A 16421-nucleotide genomic window follows, 5' to 3' on the forward strand; every position below is an offset into this window, starting at 1 on the left:
GTTTAAACTGTCTCATAGAAAAAATAAAGTTACACAATTAATTTTTGTTTGTTTGCAGTTACATCTTTGCAGTTCTGGTACACGTCGAAAACCCCGTGCTACAGTGCAGCAGGTCGTCGAGAGAGGAGTCAAAGATGGAATATGTATATATAGGGCTATTTTAAAAAAAAAAGAAAAAGGTTTCAAACAGTTATTGCTTCTAAACTACAGAAGACAGAAACACAATTCCAACGTTCCTGGAAAAAGAAATGTTCAAATTTTTGGGTATTCAGTGTGAGCACTATGTGCCACACGACAAATATCACAACGGTGGCTCATTTTCTGCCATACACAAAGCAGCTGATCTCTCGCTATCGAATTCAAGCTTCAACAATACGATGTTGCATGGGAGGGGGCTGGGGAGGGGGGAAAGGCAATAAAACACGGTCTTTTACGTAACCTCACAGATAAAGGTCACGAGGTGTGAGGTTTGGAGAGCTGGGAGACCACCAGCGATGAAGTTCATCTTCTGCGCCTCCTCTTCTAATCCAGTGTCCTGGAATGGTGTCATTCAGGTAACGTCGGACGTACTTTGAGAAATAACATGGGGCACGGTCTCTCATGAAGATGAAGTCATCTGAATGATCTTCAAGTTGAGTATACATGTCTAGATAGGTTAGTCCCGTCAGTGTTTTCTCCATGAAGAAGAAAGCAACAGTGCCAATGCGGCCGTGACTAGAACGCCTACGTGGACTGTTCAAATTTTACTCTGTTGTCTGTCCAGGAACGTTGGAATTATGATTCTACCTTTTGTAATTTGTAATCTGTTCCATCTTTATATAATCAACCAGGATTGTGTGCATCTACTCGCATATGATTAAATAGTTAATTGCGTACTTTACTGGGCTAGGCTGTTGAAAGACCTTTACGTGCTCAACATATGCATAGTGAGAAAACTCCACTGTGTACTTACGCATTGTGCTTGATTACGAGAAGCCGGCGTCAGAATCAGATTGCAACTTTTTATCAGGGCGGGTAATAATCTACCTGACACTCATCTTAGTGTTCTGCAGTCGTCATTCTTCAGCAAGCTGAAAAAAAAGGAAAAAAAAAACACAGAAGAGATTAAGTCAACATACACGCTTCCTACCCGAACGAATTACAGACCACAAATGCCCATCGCTAAAACACACAGAAACACATGGGGAGTGGGTGCGAGTAGTACTTCCACATTTTTAAGAGTTTCACAACACTGTAACTTTTATACAACCCATTACAGTGGTGATCATTACAATAATGTGGCCTGTTTAAGCAATTATTTATAAAAACGTATTCTCAGAATTTTAGTATAAATTACATAAGTAAAAACAATTGATCTAATTTGGGTGCCTACAATTTCGAGTTTTCAGTATTTTGTATTACAGGCAGTACCAAATTCTAATAACTCTCATTATACATGAAACTAACAGAAATAACATTACTTTTCGTAAGTTTACCAAAACATGCTCTTTCAAAATAAAAGATGAATTTATAACACCGAGTCAGTTTTTGAATAAAACAAAACTCAAATACGAAATATTGATCAAATAGATAATTATTTGAAAATTAAGATTCAGATAACATCTAAATTTGCAGAAAACGTTATTTTTGATCGAAAGTACATTTAAATTATTGTGGTTGACGCATTACGTAGGTAATTGCCACGAATAGTATGGAAGTATGATTTCAGTATAATTATGTTCTCAGATTAGTAATCTGTGTGTGAATAATAATAAGAAAAATAAGAAAGAGTATCGGAAGACTGAGACATTGTATAAACACGAATTCAGCAAGTGACGAATTTGCAATAAACATGGAAAATACACTCTCACACACTTTTTTTGTCGGCATAAAAACATCACGTGTTCAGTTTCATTACACCTGTCGATCATGAGAAGAAGCAAACGGTAGCTACCTGGTTGTACGTTAATAACATTTCTTTACAAATCGCGAACGCGTGAAAGGTGAAGGAAGGTACATGCTACTGAATGGAATATATTACATATTACGGCGAATGTGGTCAACATTATGAGACTGAAATGGTTTTTACCACTACGCATGGAGCCATGTAATGGTGGCTGTTACCGGTACCAATGCTTTTCATTTGACCAAAATTTTATAGATAATTCGTAGAAATTTTTTATAAGGAGCAAAAGAAATTTATTTACTTCCATTTTATTTCCCTTGGAGCTATTTGCCAGTAGTGTACTTCCTGCTGAAGAAAAACTGAATAGGACGCGTTCATTAGGGACCAGGCATAAGCTCGTATTGGAGGAAGACGGGAAAGGAAATTAGCCATATAGTTTTCACAGTAACCGCCCCGGAGTTCCATGGTCCAGTGTTTCTTCCTCATTGGTGATGCTGTGTTCCAAGACGTCAGGATCCGTGTTCACACAGCTCCCATCGTCCAGGAATTGTTTTATAAACACGATAATTTCTCCACTGGCCATTACGGTCACCGGATCTCAATATTATTAAGCCTTTGTGGTCTACGTTGGAGATAAGTATGCGAATCACTATCCATCTGGGTTCGTTGCCTGAACTTGCCACTGTTTTGCAGGGAGAATGAGATAAGATTCACTTGAAAACCGTACAGGACTTTTATTTATCCATTCTGAGACTGTAAGCGTTTTCTCTACACCGTATTAAGCATGGTAATGTGTTGTGCTTTTGGTGTCTCCACGTTTCTGCTCACCCACTGAATGTGGCAGTAAGTAATGTGTTTCCCGAAACTTGCTGGAACGTAGGCTTTCAGAATTTCAACAGTAGATCTCTCCGTGATTCTCGACTCCTCTTTTGTAGTGTCTGCCACTGGAGAATTTCCGTAATGCTCTCGCGTTAAATCAACAATCCCGCGACGAAACGCACCGCTGTTCGGCGGATCTGTTCTATCTCTTGTATTAATTCAATCTGGTAAGGGCTCTAGAATGATAGGCACCACTCAAGAATCTGTCGAACAAGTGTTGCTGCGGATGAGGGCCACGCAAACGAACTTGTTTTGTAAGCCATTTCTTTCGGGGGTGAGTTGCATTTCCTTCAGATTCTTCCAGCCTCGAATCAGCTTTTGCTGCAATTTTTTTATGTGGTACTGCACATTAGGTCGCTCCAGGTGGTGTTCCTAGTGATGCGCCTTCAATAGTGTAATTGAACAGTAGCGGATTTCTTCGATTATTTATGCGAACTTCGTTACATTCATTTAAGTCTTTGCAGCAGTTGTCAATCCTCTGCAGGTCTTCTTGCAATTCGCTTGTCTTCTAGCATTACTGCGTTCCTATAGACCAGGGCTTCCCAAACTTTTCCTCCGACGGAACACTTTGAGTATCCTCGTACTTTACTGGATCACATTCTTTATTTTGAAGGTTAATAAAATTTTAAAAAATGAGAAAAACGTGTTTATTCAGTGATTACTTCAGTTTTAAATCATAGCTAATAACACAGAAATCATAACAAAGTTTTAAAATAGTAGTATTCTCAAAATGTCGGAAGTAAAACTATCATGTTATTGCTAGCTTTACGCCAGCACTTACTCTCTTCCTACGGAACACAGTTTGGCAAACCCTATAGCAGAGACTTATACGTCGTCTGCAAAGGTCCCTATGAGACTTTCTTGAAGTACTCCTAAAAATGCGTTTACATTTGTCGGCTTTGTTCCGTTAAGAGAGTTGTATTGAGGGCAGTCTGCAAGTAATCTAATCATGCATCTGATTCATGATACAGAATCGTCGCATTTTTTTTCCCAGCATGCTGCGTCACTGGTTCCACTGACATCAGTTGACACCACACGAGGCCTATGAGAAAGACAGGCCACGGCACGTACGTCGCTCGCTCAAATCAGCACACAAATTACGTTTCTACACCTGTTAACTCGTAACTAGGCGTGTCCGTACTAACGAAAACTGAATCTTCTGCTGGAATCCGTTATTATGCAGTCTTACTGTTATTAGTCCTATAGTGATGGGAAGCCAACGGGGACTGATTATAATTTGTTACGGCTGTACTGGCGTACAATAAAATGAAATCATGCTAAAATGATTATAAGCTGCATAAGGCACCACTTCCAGCATGTAATGAGTACTGTTAAGCAGAAGAGACTAAATGCTACAAACAAGCCATTATACCATCTATATCGAGTATTAATCTAAAATTAAATTTTGCTGTGGTACTGTTAATCAGTAAGACTTCATAATAGCAGATTCCCGTGGAAGGTACAATTCTCGTCAGTACTTACACGCCCAGCTGCGAGTTAACAGGTTTAGAAACGCATTTTGTCTTTTGAGCTGAGCGAGCGAGCGAGTTCAGGACTACCTTCGTGACGTACGCGCCGCGGCCTGTCTTTCTCGTGGGCCTCGACACCACAGCACAAAGAGTTGCCAGGCGCGCGATGTGCCTACTCTGGTGCACGCGACTATACACGTGAGCCGCGGCAGAAGAGCCCACTAAGGCGGAGATAAAAGAACACTTCTTGCAGCAGCGCAGTCTGCTCGCTCAGCTGCGGTAGATAGTGTGTAGCGCTCACGTCGCTCCACTTTATCCTGAGCACTTGCCGTAATCCAAATTCAGGGAAACTAAGAGCGTATAGACCAAGCGAGCCCTGCAAAACTTTTGCACTTTCATAGTTTCAAAAAAAGACAATATTTGGAGTAAGTGTAATTGTTGGAATAAGGTTAGTTGTGGGAATGAAGAGAAAACGTCTCTTAAAAAGGAGCCGAACGACGTGTAATAATAATGATAAAATAATAATCATGAGTTTATGATAGGTCCTTGTGTACACATTTCCATACGTCCAAAAATGTGTTTTGCGTTCGGGAAGTTCGTCCCGGCTCGTACGACGGGCACAGATCAGGGACTGTCAGTAGGGCCACATAACCTATGACTTTAACTCGACAGACATTTTCAGTCACAGTAAACACATTATGTCGTAGTAGCAATAGCCAAATCTCAATTCAAGGCGACAATGGCTAATATGTTTGTCATTCCGGAAAGTATACTCGTTTAGAAAAGTCGGCTTGTACGACGGGAAGAGATAATGGACTACGGTAGTGGTGAAGGTTGTAGTCTATGGCAACCTTGTACACCAATTATCCAGTTAATAAGTACTTTAAAACAAATAAGATGATATTCGTAATATGACGTTATGAAAGGAGCGTCTCTTATTCGTGATTAATAAGTTACCTTCGTAAAATATAGAGTGAAACTGGGCATCCATGATGCACTTTTGCTTATAACAGTTAAGTCTCTTATGTTAACATTTTGCACATATCCAGTGTCGTAACCCGGTTAAGAAACCGTTCCTACGATACCTCATTCATCGCTGTACAACTGGTACGTGTTGACAAAAAGGGATGTTGACTTGAGACATAATACATGTCAATGATAATCCGGTTTCAAAATTATGCTTCTTTTTCGATAGTTCTTATCAGTCTTTTAAATGTCTCAGAAAAAATATTTTCACTCTTGAAAGTAATGGAAATACAGATTGATATTAAGGCATGCTTGATATATGAATGAATAATACTTACGGGTACCACGTAGGCTACTTCGTTAAGTGTACTCTGCGCACGCCATTTATGTGCTGATGTATTTATTGTGGTGCCTTGCTTAGGGACTAATTTCAGTTAACTATGTTTTATAATTATCTGACTCAAATGCAATAACAATACAGATTAATTAAAACAGTTTGTGCATCATTTGCTTTCAGTAAAATTAAAGCGTTGGAAGTCCCAGCTGCATGACTTTATTACACTACATTTAATTACATTTATTTCCACATGAGTGGATGATTTTGACCTCGAGTTGATACCTGTTATCATTTCCAGTATTAGTTAATACGTTACTACGAACCGTTTAAATCGAAATAACTAACATCTGGAGTAGGTAAACCAACTGGAGTAGACAATTCCACTTGGTATGCGAGATATATGACAGGCCCACATACCTGAAGAAACTTGTAATAATACCAATGTCAAGAAAAGGGAGGTCCTAAGAGATGTAAATATTACCAAACTATGAACTTAGTCACGACTGCAAAATACTGACATGAATTATTTACAGAAGAATGGAGAAACTGGTAGAAACCACCTCGGCGAAGATCACTCTTAGTTTCTGAGTAATGTAGGAACACACTTGGCAACACTGACCCTAGGATTTATTGTAAAAGGTAGGTTGAACAAAGGCAAATGCACGTTTATAGAATTCATAGATTTGACAATAATAACTGGAATACACACATTGTGATAGCAGGGCTAAAATAGACATAGCGAAAGGTTAATCACAATTTCTACAGAAACCAAACAGCAGTTGCAAGAGTCAAAGGACGTGAAAGAGACGCAGTGGTTGAGCAGGGAGTGAGACTACGTTGTACCCTCTAACCGATATAATTAAATCTGTAGATTGAGCAAATAGTAGAAGGAAACCCTGAATAAATATGGAAGCGCAATTGAAGTTAAGGGATATGAAAAGACCTTCGTGGTTTGTCATTCGCAGCGTAGTTCTCTCAGAGATGATAACAGATAATGAAATGTAGCTGAGTTAAATCACGTGATGCTGAAGGAACTAGTTTAGGAAATGAGACACAAAAGGTAACAGATGAGCTTTGCTGTTTCGTCAGCGAAATTACTGTTGATGGCCGGACTAGAGGGGATGTAAAACGCAGACTAGCAAGAAAAGCGTTTCTGAAAAACAATTGTTGTTATTCAATGTAAATTATAATGTAGGGGAAGTATTTGTATTAAATGTAGCACTGTGCGGATGAGGAATTTGGACGATAAACAGTTCGGCCAACAAGAGAATATAAGCTTTGAAATGTAGTGCTGAAGAGACTAGATGGACAGTTGGAATAACTGATGTGAAGGTTCTAAATGGAATTGGAGAGGAAAGAAACACAGTACTAGTTGATAGGACACATCCTAAGGCATCAAGTAATCGACAGTTTGATAACAGAGGTACGTGTGGGTGTTAAAACTTGCTTAGGGAGACCACTGTTTGAATAAAGTAAGCATGTTCCAATTGGTGTAGTTGTAAGTAGGCTGTTTAGGTTTTTATGTTGGTAACGCCACGTAGCGCTCTGTATGAAAATCACTGGCTGTGCTGTGTGCAGTCTGTGGCTGGTTGGCATTGTTGTAATACTCGCTATTGTAGTGTTGGCCAGTTGGCTGTTAACAGCGCGTAACGTTCCGCAGTTGGAGGTGAGCCGCCAGCAGTGGTGGATGTGGGGAGAGAAATGGCGGAGTTTTGAGAGGGGATGATCTGGACGTGTGTCCATCAGAGACAGTAAATTTGTAAGACTGAATGTCATGAACTGCTATATATATATTATGACTTTTGAACACTATTAAGGTAAATACATTGTTTGTTGTCTATCAAAATCTTTTATTTGCTAACTATGCCTATCAGTAGTTAGTGCCTTCAGTAGTTTGAATCTTTTATTTAGCTTGCAGTAGTGGCGCTCGCTGTATTGCAGTAGTTCGAGTAACGAAGATTTTTGTGAGGTAAGTGATTTGTGAAAGGTATAGGTTAATGTTAGTCAGGGCCATTCTTTTATAGGGATTATTGAAAGTCAGATTGGGTTGCGCTAAAAAATATTGTGTGTCAGTTTAGTGTTGATCAGAATAAGTAAAGTGAGAAGCGTCTGAGTACGTTCAGTTTTGCTCAGCTGTTTGAAAATCAAATAACGTAGAGGTTTTTCAGCTCAGTAATTCAGTAAATTTTCATAGTCTGCAGCCTTTTACTGCGGCGCTGCAGTACATATAATCACCTGGTGATGATCGGTATGTTGGCGTTGTCAGCTGATGCGCAGTTTCCATTCGGCCTTTTCCAGAATCAATTGGCAGCAGGCGTGTTTGAAGACTGTGGCCACACTGACTCGATAACGCGTTTAACACGATGACTTAATTCTCATTTGCCCCATTCACGAATGTCTTGAGTGGCCTCCCAGCAGAGACTGAAATGTCTGGCATCAGACATAGTATAAAACATTACAAATAGGAGTGCGTCAGAATATATTGTATCTCCTGGCGTTCTATGAAATTCGCTCTCGGCGTGTCCATAGTTTTCATTTTCCAGTTACTGCTGCCGGCCGGTGTGGCCGTGCGGTTAAAGGCGCTTCAGTCTGGAACCGCGTGACCGCTACGGTCGCAGGTTCGAATCCTGCCTCGGGCATGGATGTGTGTGATGTCCTTAGGTTAGTTAGGTTTAATTAGTTCTAAGTTCTAGGCGACTGATGACCTCAGCAGTTGAGTCGCATAGTGCTCAGAGCCATTTGAACCATTTTGAACCATTTACTGCTTTGAATCTCTCAAATCTAGCTACGTGGTGGTATCCAAAAGAACCAGACACTCGAATTCTATGTGCAAATGCTTGTGAGTAGACCCAAATACCACTTAGTACCTCCATTTGCATCATTGTGGCAAGTGACTGCGACCTGAATGGTTTGCGATCTGAAAAAGCTGTGTGTCTGTGTTAATTACTGTTTTAACGTGGGGAAACAAGTGCAGAACACACCAAAGTCGAAGCGAACGGTTAGAACTCTTTAAGTCAGACATAGTCTTACGGACGGGATAAAAGTATAAAAAAGGGGAGTACGCCGACTGATGGTTACTGTTTCGGCAGCTTATCAGCATGCATACACGATCTTTAAAATAAGTGCCACTTGTACCTATGCGGGGTAGTATAGGCCAAAACTAGAAGAAAAGTTCCCATACTGAAATGTCCGGAAAACAATATCTGTTGAGATACGGGTCGTTTTATTTGTGACAAGTAACGTATGCGGCAGGATTTACAAGAGACGTCATAGCGAATTAGCACAATATGCAAGTGTGGGCAGATGCAAATCCTTGAGCAGTAATGGAAATGAGGGATCAGGGTCGCTTCAGTGTCAATACATGGGCAGGAGTTGTCGGTGACTTACGGTAGAACTATACACTATACGGAACAGATTAAGGTGCTTTGTATTACCGATTCCTACGGGATGAATAATTAGCACTATTGAAGAACGTTACCTTTGCAGAAAGTCAACAACAGTGGTTCCTGGGCGACAGGCCACCGCTTCATTTTATGCGGATTTCGTACTAAAAACAAGATGGCACTTGTTCCCCACCCGCCGTATTCACCGGACGTAGCACCGCGCGACTTGCCGCTTTTCCTCAAGATGAAAATCAAAATGAAAGGACGAAAATTCGATACAGTGAAGAACATTAAACACCCTGGGAAAGTAAAACCTCCCGGGGTCATTTCAAAATTGGCAGCAACGTTGGGATCGACGTATTCACTTTCACAGGGACTATTCCGATCGCGACAGTAAAAAACAAGATATAGGTAAGACGTAATGATTTTAATTAATATATTTCGAGATTGTCTGAATACCACCTTGTACTTGTTTGTCACATTCGTTGTTCTTGAGTAACGTCCTCTTTTTCCTCTACAAATACATTCATTGCCAAAGGTATTCCCTCTAAAAATTTTACAAAGCACTTCTCTGTTAGCCAATACCGCTTCCATAATCAGACAGGACCCTGGCTCATCCGTTGCGCACCATTGTTGATCCGCTGACCAAAAACAAGTATGAGGTCACCTTAGGCAATTACAAGGCTTTTATACAGGTATATGCTGCGTCATTACATCGTGAATTGCTTTGTCTCGTTTTCTTTGAGCCACCCGCTGTAGATATACACCACAACCTTTGAGAAGTGGTTGATGTAAAGAAGTAGCGTCGCAAGATGTTTGAGGACACCGGTAATTTCAATCAAGATCCTTACAGTTCCTTACAAGGCTATTGCCATTTCGGAAAATGTGTAGTTGAAGTTATTGGATCTGCAAGAATTTCTCTTCCGTCAAAATGCGTTGAAAAGTATCCTAGCAAGAATTTCCTCGTTTTTTTCATGAAGTGTAATCCAGTCGCGACGATGCTACCGTGTGTCAAGGCCTATCTATGATTGAAAGAGTTTTCGCCTACCGTCATCTTGTACGCGCTACAGATTTGTTGAGACGATAACCTTTTCACCTATTTACTCTCCCTTTCACCCAGAAATTGCTTTTTCGTTGATTTGAAGACTAATAGGTATGTAAAACAGCTCTTCCCTGTAGACTGAAAGTCTGTATTTCTGGTTTGTAATGCCGTAATTTCATTGTGTTACTCACTATCAAAAGTATAAAAATGAAATTCGTAAACATCTTATACGAATCTAAAGCGTATTTCCCAGTATTAGTCATACGCGTTCATCATGGCTTCCTTTCGGTCCTCCTCTTCCAATCACGCCTGATTCATGATTAGTGGAATAATGGTGAACAGTACGAGAATCCAGATGTTGCCCCAAACAAGAAATGGAGAGTTAGGTTGTTTAGAAAACATTGTGACTACCGTAAGAATCTGCGTAGTCGCATTCACCAGACCGAAAAATTTTCGTACGTAACAGCTATCAGTCCGAGTTCCCATTTGAACGGAACTCCAGCCTTTGGGTTTCAGCTGCAGGTGTGCATGCTGTGGATGGGTGTGTTCTGACATCTTGTCTAGGTACCCTGGTACTGCATAAGTCTTCCCTGCGAAGAAAAATGAGCCGTGATCACGTCACACACACGACTACACCAGGAATTAACTTTGCGGGTATCCCCCATGTATGCCGGCCGTGGTGGCCGTGCGGTTCCAGGCGCTGCAGTCCGGAACCGCGGGACTGCTACGGTCGCAGGTTCGAACCCTGCCTCGGGCATGGATGTGTGTGATGTCCTTAGGTTAAGGTTAGTTAGGTTTAAGTAGTTCTAAGTTCTAGGGGACTGATGACCTAAGATGCTAAGTCCCATAGTGCTCAGAGCCATTTGAACCATCCCCCATGTATTCAGTAATGTGAATCTCAGATTCAGCCGCTGTGCCCATTAATTGCACACAAAGTGTGGAATGTGGTACCGACAAAGGCTTCATTGATATCAAAGAAAATAGTTTCTTCAGCGTGGTTTAACATGTTCCATGCAAAATTATTGTGCTGTGGTTATGTTCCCTGGCAGTGGCTTCTTCAGAGTTTACATTTTTATTTACTTTGAGTCTTGGGTCCTTTTTACAGACGTCACGCACATTTGTTAAAGGCATCACACGTTTCCATGTAGCTTGTCGAATTAACTGCCCTAAGCTGCGAAGGAATAACTGTGGAGGACGTCCTTTACGTGTTCAGTAAGAGTAGAAATCTACGGTACTAGTCCGGTTTTATACGCGTTTCCCGTGTCCAGAAACTGTCTGTGTCACGCGTTCGTCCGTTGCCCATCTGTTTCTTGATACTGACCCACACGAGAGAAACCGTTTTACGCAATAATGCGGGGCCAAAACTGGGATATCACAACGTGACTTATAACTTCTCGTGGCAGTCGCCTTGGCTTACACAACCCAGGAGACCCGAAACAAAACGCCTAACGTATTTTATTCCCTGAATATCCATGCAGTTATTAGTTCTGAATCTGAAAACACAATGAAATTAAATTGTATTTCCAAAAACGGTCTCCCATACGCTTGTAAGTTCGTAGCACGAAAAGAGAAGTTACAAACTTGAAAGACGAAAGAAAAATCCTCGGGAAGAAGTATGAGCGGAGGAGGATTACGGGTAAGAGAGAGGCATGGTCAGGGAGAACCAAAGAAAAAGACATGCGTTGGCGTCGGACGAGGAAGTGCAAGAGTGGGTGTGGTTGTCAATCCGTCAAACGCCGACGCGTTCTACGAAACAGGAATTGGTCTTCTCCCCTGCCTGTGGGATGAATGTCTGTGGGAGAAACGTCGTAATGCGTGTAGGGATTAGTTTCGAATGTCCCGCTGTGGCGGGTGTTCTGTTTTCATTTAACTGCTTTCATACTACACTCACGGGAAAAAATCGCAGCACTAAAAAATAGTTAATGTAGAGCAATGAAATTTTGGGAACACATTTGTCTAGATAACATACTTAACCGATTAATTTTGTGTTAGCAGAAGAGCCAACACCGTGTTACGATTGGAGGCCGAAATGCAACCGTTTTAACTCAAGCAGGCTAGCGTGAGGAGGGAAGAACTATACTGACGTGAGGTCTGAAACATGACAAGGAATGAGACTTCATAAAGCGGACATAATTAGTTTGATACTTAACTTTAATCCATTAATGATGATCACCGCTCTTGACGGTACCTGATTCACAATATTATCTGTTCAGAATACATTCTTAAAGTAATTATAGTAACTGAATATGGCGCCTTGCTAGGTCGTAGCAAATGACGTAGCTGAAGGCTATGCTAAACTGTCGTCTCTGCAAATGAGAGGGTCTGTAGACAGTGAACCATCGCTAGCAAAGTCGGCTGTACATACTAACGGACCGCGGCCGATTTAAAGGCTACCACCTAGCAAGTGTGGTGTCTGGCGGTGACACCACAATTAACATTGCAATGTCACAGGTTAACGTATCTCAGTTGCGTTTCAGTAACGTCTCATAATTTTATACACAATATGTTATATTTCAAGCTTCTTCTTCTTAAGTTGCCAATCCTAAGATTGATTTGCAGCAGCTCTCCATTCAGTGCGATTGTCGGCCAGCCTATTCAATTCCGTGAAACTTCCGCATCCTAGGTCCTGCATTATCTGGCTTATGTACTTTCTTCTAGGTCTGCCTCTTGCCCTTTTGCCCTCCACAAGGCCTTCCGTTATAGTGTGGAGAAGACTTTCATGTCTCAGAATGTGTCCCATTCATATATCTCTCCTCTTCTTGACCGTCTTCCAAAGACCTGGAACTTCCTCCGCTCTCTGCAGGACTTCTTCATTTGTCATCCTGGCCGTCCATGGAATTTTTAACATCCTTCGCAGACACTACATTTCGAATCCTTCGATCCTTCTTCTTTCGTCCTCTCCAAGTGTCCAGGTTTCGCTGCCGTAGAGAAGCACACTCCCAACAAAGGTCTTTATTAACCGCTTCCTTAACGACAGACTTACCATATTTGATGTGAGGAGTCCTTTCCTTTTATAGAATGCAATCTTTGCCTGATTTATTCTACTTATTACATCTTTCCTACTACGACCATCTGATGTTATTCTGCTTCCCAAGTAGACAAAGTCTTGTATTTCTTTCAGCTTCTCTCCATTCAGCCTTATATTCGTAATTGCTTGATTATTTCAAGCTAAAATTTATGAAAATGAACTACTTTATAAAATGTTTTAGTCTCGATGCTATAATCGATAAATATTAGTTTTGAATGTACAGTTAAAATTATTTTTTTAGAAACATTTGAAATTAAGAACTATTGGCACACATTAAGGTTCTGTTGTTAATTACGCAATAATCCACTGGTTACTACGTTTATTTCTGGAATCACTTAGAAGTAATAATCGAAAGTAATCATGTAACAGACACTAGTAGAAATTTTATTTGGTTACGAAAAATTGTAAATCATTTAGAATATGGTAATTTCCGCAGAGTGTGAGAGTGGTGAGCACGCCTCTGATGTGATCGGACCTATCTTTGTATTTTGTGCGAACAGTGTAATTTCGGCTTTGTTAATGTGAAAACTGAAAATACTGATCATATACTAAAATGTGAAAAAATATACCAACGTAGAAACAAAAATTCTGCAAGAATCTTCAGATTTATTTAAATCAATCAACCGTGAGCTTCAAGAATCAAACCCATAGACAAGAAGAACTGGAACCAACTCTATATGAAAATCTAGTAAACTACAAAGTTTATTGTAATCTTAGCTCGTCTCAAATCTTCATAAAAGATGTGACAAGTTCCATGGCTGTTGCACTTGGTCTGTGAATACAGGGACTATTAATACTCTTTGTGGACGACGCTGGAATTGTCGTCCGATGAGGTCCAACATCTGCTTGATTGGAGACATATCTACTGATCGAGCAGGCCAAGGCAACATGTCGACACTGTGGAGCATGCAATAGCGGCGAGCGCTGTGGGCCGGCCGGTGTGGCCGTGCGGTTCTAGGCGCTTCAATCTGGAACCGCGTGACCGCTACGGTCACAGGTTCGAATCCTGCCTCGGGCTTGGATGTATGTGATGTTCTTAGGTTAGTTAGGTTTAAGTAGTTCTAACTTCTAGGGGACTGATGACCACAGATGTTCAGTCCCATAGTGCTCAGAGCCGTTTGAACCATTTCGAGCGTTGTCCTAATGGAAAAAACGATCTGGAATGCTGCTCATAAATGGCAGCACAACAGGTAGAATCACGAGACTGCAGTAAAAATTTGCAGGGAGTGCGTGGGATGACCACTGGAGTGCTCATTCCGTCGTACGAAATCGCGCTGCAGACCATAACTCCAGTTGTAGGTCCATTGTGTCTAGCAGGGATAGAGATCGATTGCAGGCTCTCAGCTGGCCTCCTTGTAACCACCACACGGCTATCACTGGCACCGAGGCAGAACCAGCTTTGACCAGAAAACACAACAGGCCTCCACCCTGTCATCCAGTGAGTTCTCGCATGGTACCACTGAAATCGTAAATGGCGGTGGTTCAAATGGCGATGAGCACTATGGGACTTAACTTCTGAGGTCATCAGTCCCCTAGAACTTAGAACTACTTAAACCTAACTAACCTAAGGACATCACACACATCCATGCCCGAGGCAGAATTCGAACCTGCGACCGTAGCGGTCGCGCGGTTCCAGACTGTAGCGCCTAGAACCGCTCGGCCACACCGGCCGGCAAGTGGCGGTGGTTTGACGTCGGTGGAATGTGCGCTGCCGGGGGTCTGACACGGAGCTGCCCTTGAAGTAACCATTTTGTAACAATTTGTTGTGTCACTGTGGTAACAACTACTGCTCAAATTGTTGCTGCGTATGCACTACGATGAGCCAGAGCCATATGCCGATCATGATGATCTTCTCTAGCGGTAGTGCCACGTGGCCGTCCGGAACACCGCGTTCTTGCGACAATACCTTTCCGTGGCCATGGCTCAGGAATGATGTACAGTGCCTACATTCCCGCCAAGTCTTTCTGCAATATTGCAGAAGGAACATCCAGTTTCTAGTAGGCCTGCTACACGACCTCGATCGAACTCACTGACGAGTACATAATGGCGTCTTTGTCGCCTTAAAGGCATTCATGAGTACCATCAACACACCACGTCTAGTCTCAAACGTAACTAACTATCACAAGCGTTACAGCGTGTACTTAAAGCAAACCTGATTTGCTGCCTCATGGTTGCTCCACTTATGCGATTATGGCGAAATTTGAAGAATCATTATCTTTCGGATGTAGAAACGTGGCTGCCAACTTTCGCTTATGTCGCACAGCCCCTTCTTGGTGCTGCGAATGTACACTACTGGGCATTACAATTGATACACCACGAAGATGACGTGTTACAGATGCGAAATTTAACCGACAGGAAGAAGATGCTGTGATATGCAAATGATTAGCTTTTCAGAGCATTCACACAAGGTTGGCGCCGGTGGCGACACCTACAACGAGCTGACATGAGAAAAGTTTCCAACCGTTTTCTCATACACAAACAGCAGTTGACCAGCGTTGCCTGGTGAAACGTTGTTGTGATGCCTCATGTAAAGAGGAGTAATGAGTACCATCACGTTTCCGACTTTGATAAAGGTTGGATTGTAGCCTACCGCAATTGTGGTTTAGCGTTTCGCGGTATTGCTGCTCGCGTTGGTCGAGATCCAATGACTGTTAGTAGAATACGGAATCGTTGGGTTCAGGAGGGTAATACGGAACGCCGTGCTGGAGCCCAACGGCCTCGCATCACCAACAGTCGAGATGACAGGCATCTAATCCGCATGGCTGTAACGGATCATGCAGCCACGTCTCGATCCCTGATTCAAGAGATGAGGACGTTTGCAAGACAACAACCATCTGCACGAACAGTTCGACGACGTTTGCAGCAGCATGGACTATCAGCTCGGAGACCATGACTGCAGTTACCCTTGACGCTGCATCACAGACAGGAGCGCCTGCCTGCGATGGTGTACTCAACGACGAACCTGTCAGCACGAATGGCAAAACCTCGTTTGTTCAGATGAATCCAGGTTCTGTTTACAGCATCACATGATGCTCGTATCCGTGTTTGGCGACATCGCGGTGAACGCAGATTGGAAGCGTGTATTCGTCATCGACATACTGGCGTATCACCCGGCGTGATGGTATGGGGTGCCACTGGTTTACACGTCTCGGTCACCTCTTGTTCGCATTGCCGGCACTTCGAACAGTGGACGCTACATTTCAGATGTGTTACGGCCCGTGGCTCTACCCTTCATTCGATCCCTGCGAAACCCTACATTTCAGCAGGATAATGCACGACCGCGTGTTGCAGGTCCTGAAGGGGCTTTGTGGATACAGAAAATGTTCGACTGCTGCCCTGGCCAGCACATTCTCCAGATCTCTCACCAACTGAAACCGTCTGGTTAATGGTGGCCGAACAACTAGCTCGTTACAATACGCCAGTGACTACTCT

General features: G+C 42.3%; 1 long non-coding RNA gene across 1 annotated transcript in view; it reads right to left on the reverse strand.

Annotated features, from left to right (window-relative positions):
• LOC126455453 (uncharacterized) overlaps positions 1-1073 on the reverse strand; it is a 279142-nt gene extending 278069 nt beyond the window's left edge. The window contains exon 1 of the long non-coding RNA XR_007585324.1: positions 953-1073. This is a non-coding gene — a long non-coding RNA (uncharacterized LOC126455453). The remainder of the gene's footprint in view (positions 1-952) is intronic.
• Between the last annotated feature and the right edge of the window lie 15348 nt (positions 1074-16421).

Source organism: Schistocerca serialis, chromosome 2, assembly GCF_023864345.2.
Source record: "Schistocerca serialis cubense isolate TAMUIC-IGC-003099 chromosome 2, iqSchSeri2.2, whole genome shotgun sequence".
NCBI lineage: Eukaryota > Metazoa > Arthropoda > Insecta > Orthoptera > Acrididae > Schistocerca > Schistocerca serialis.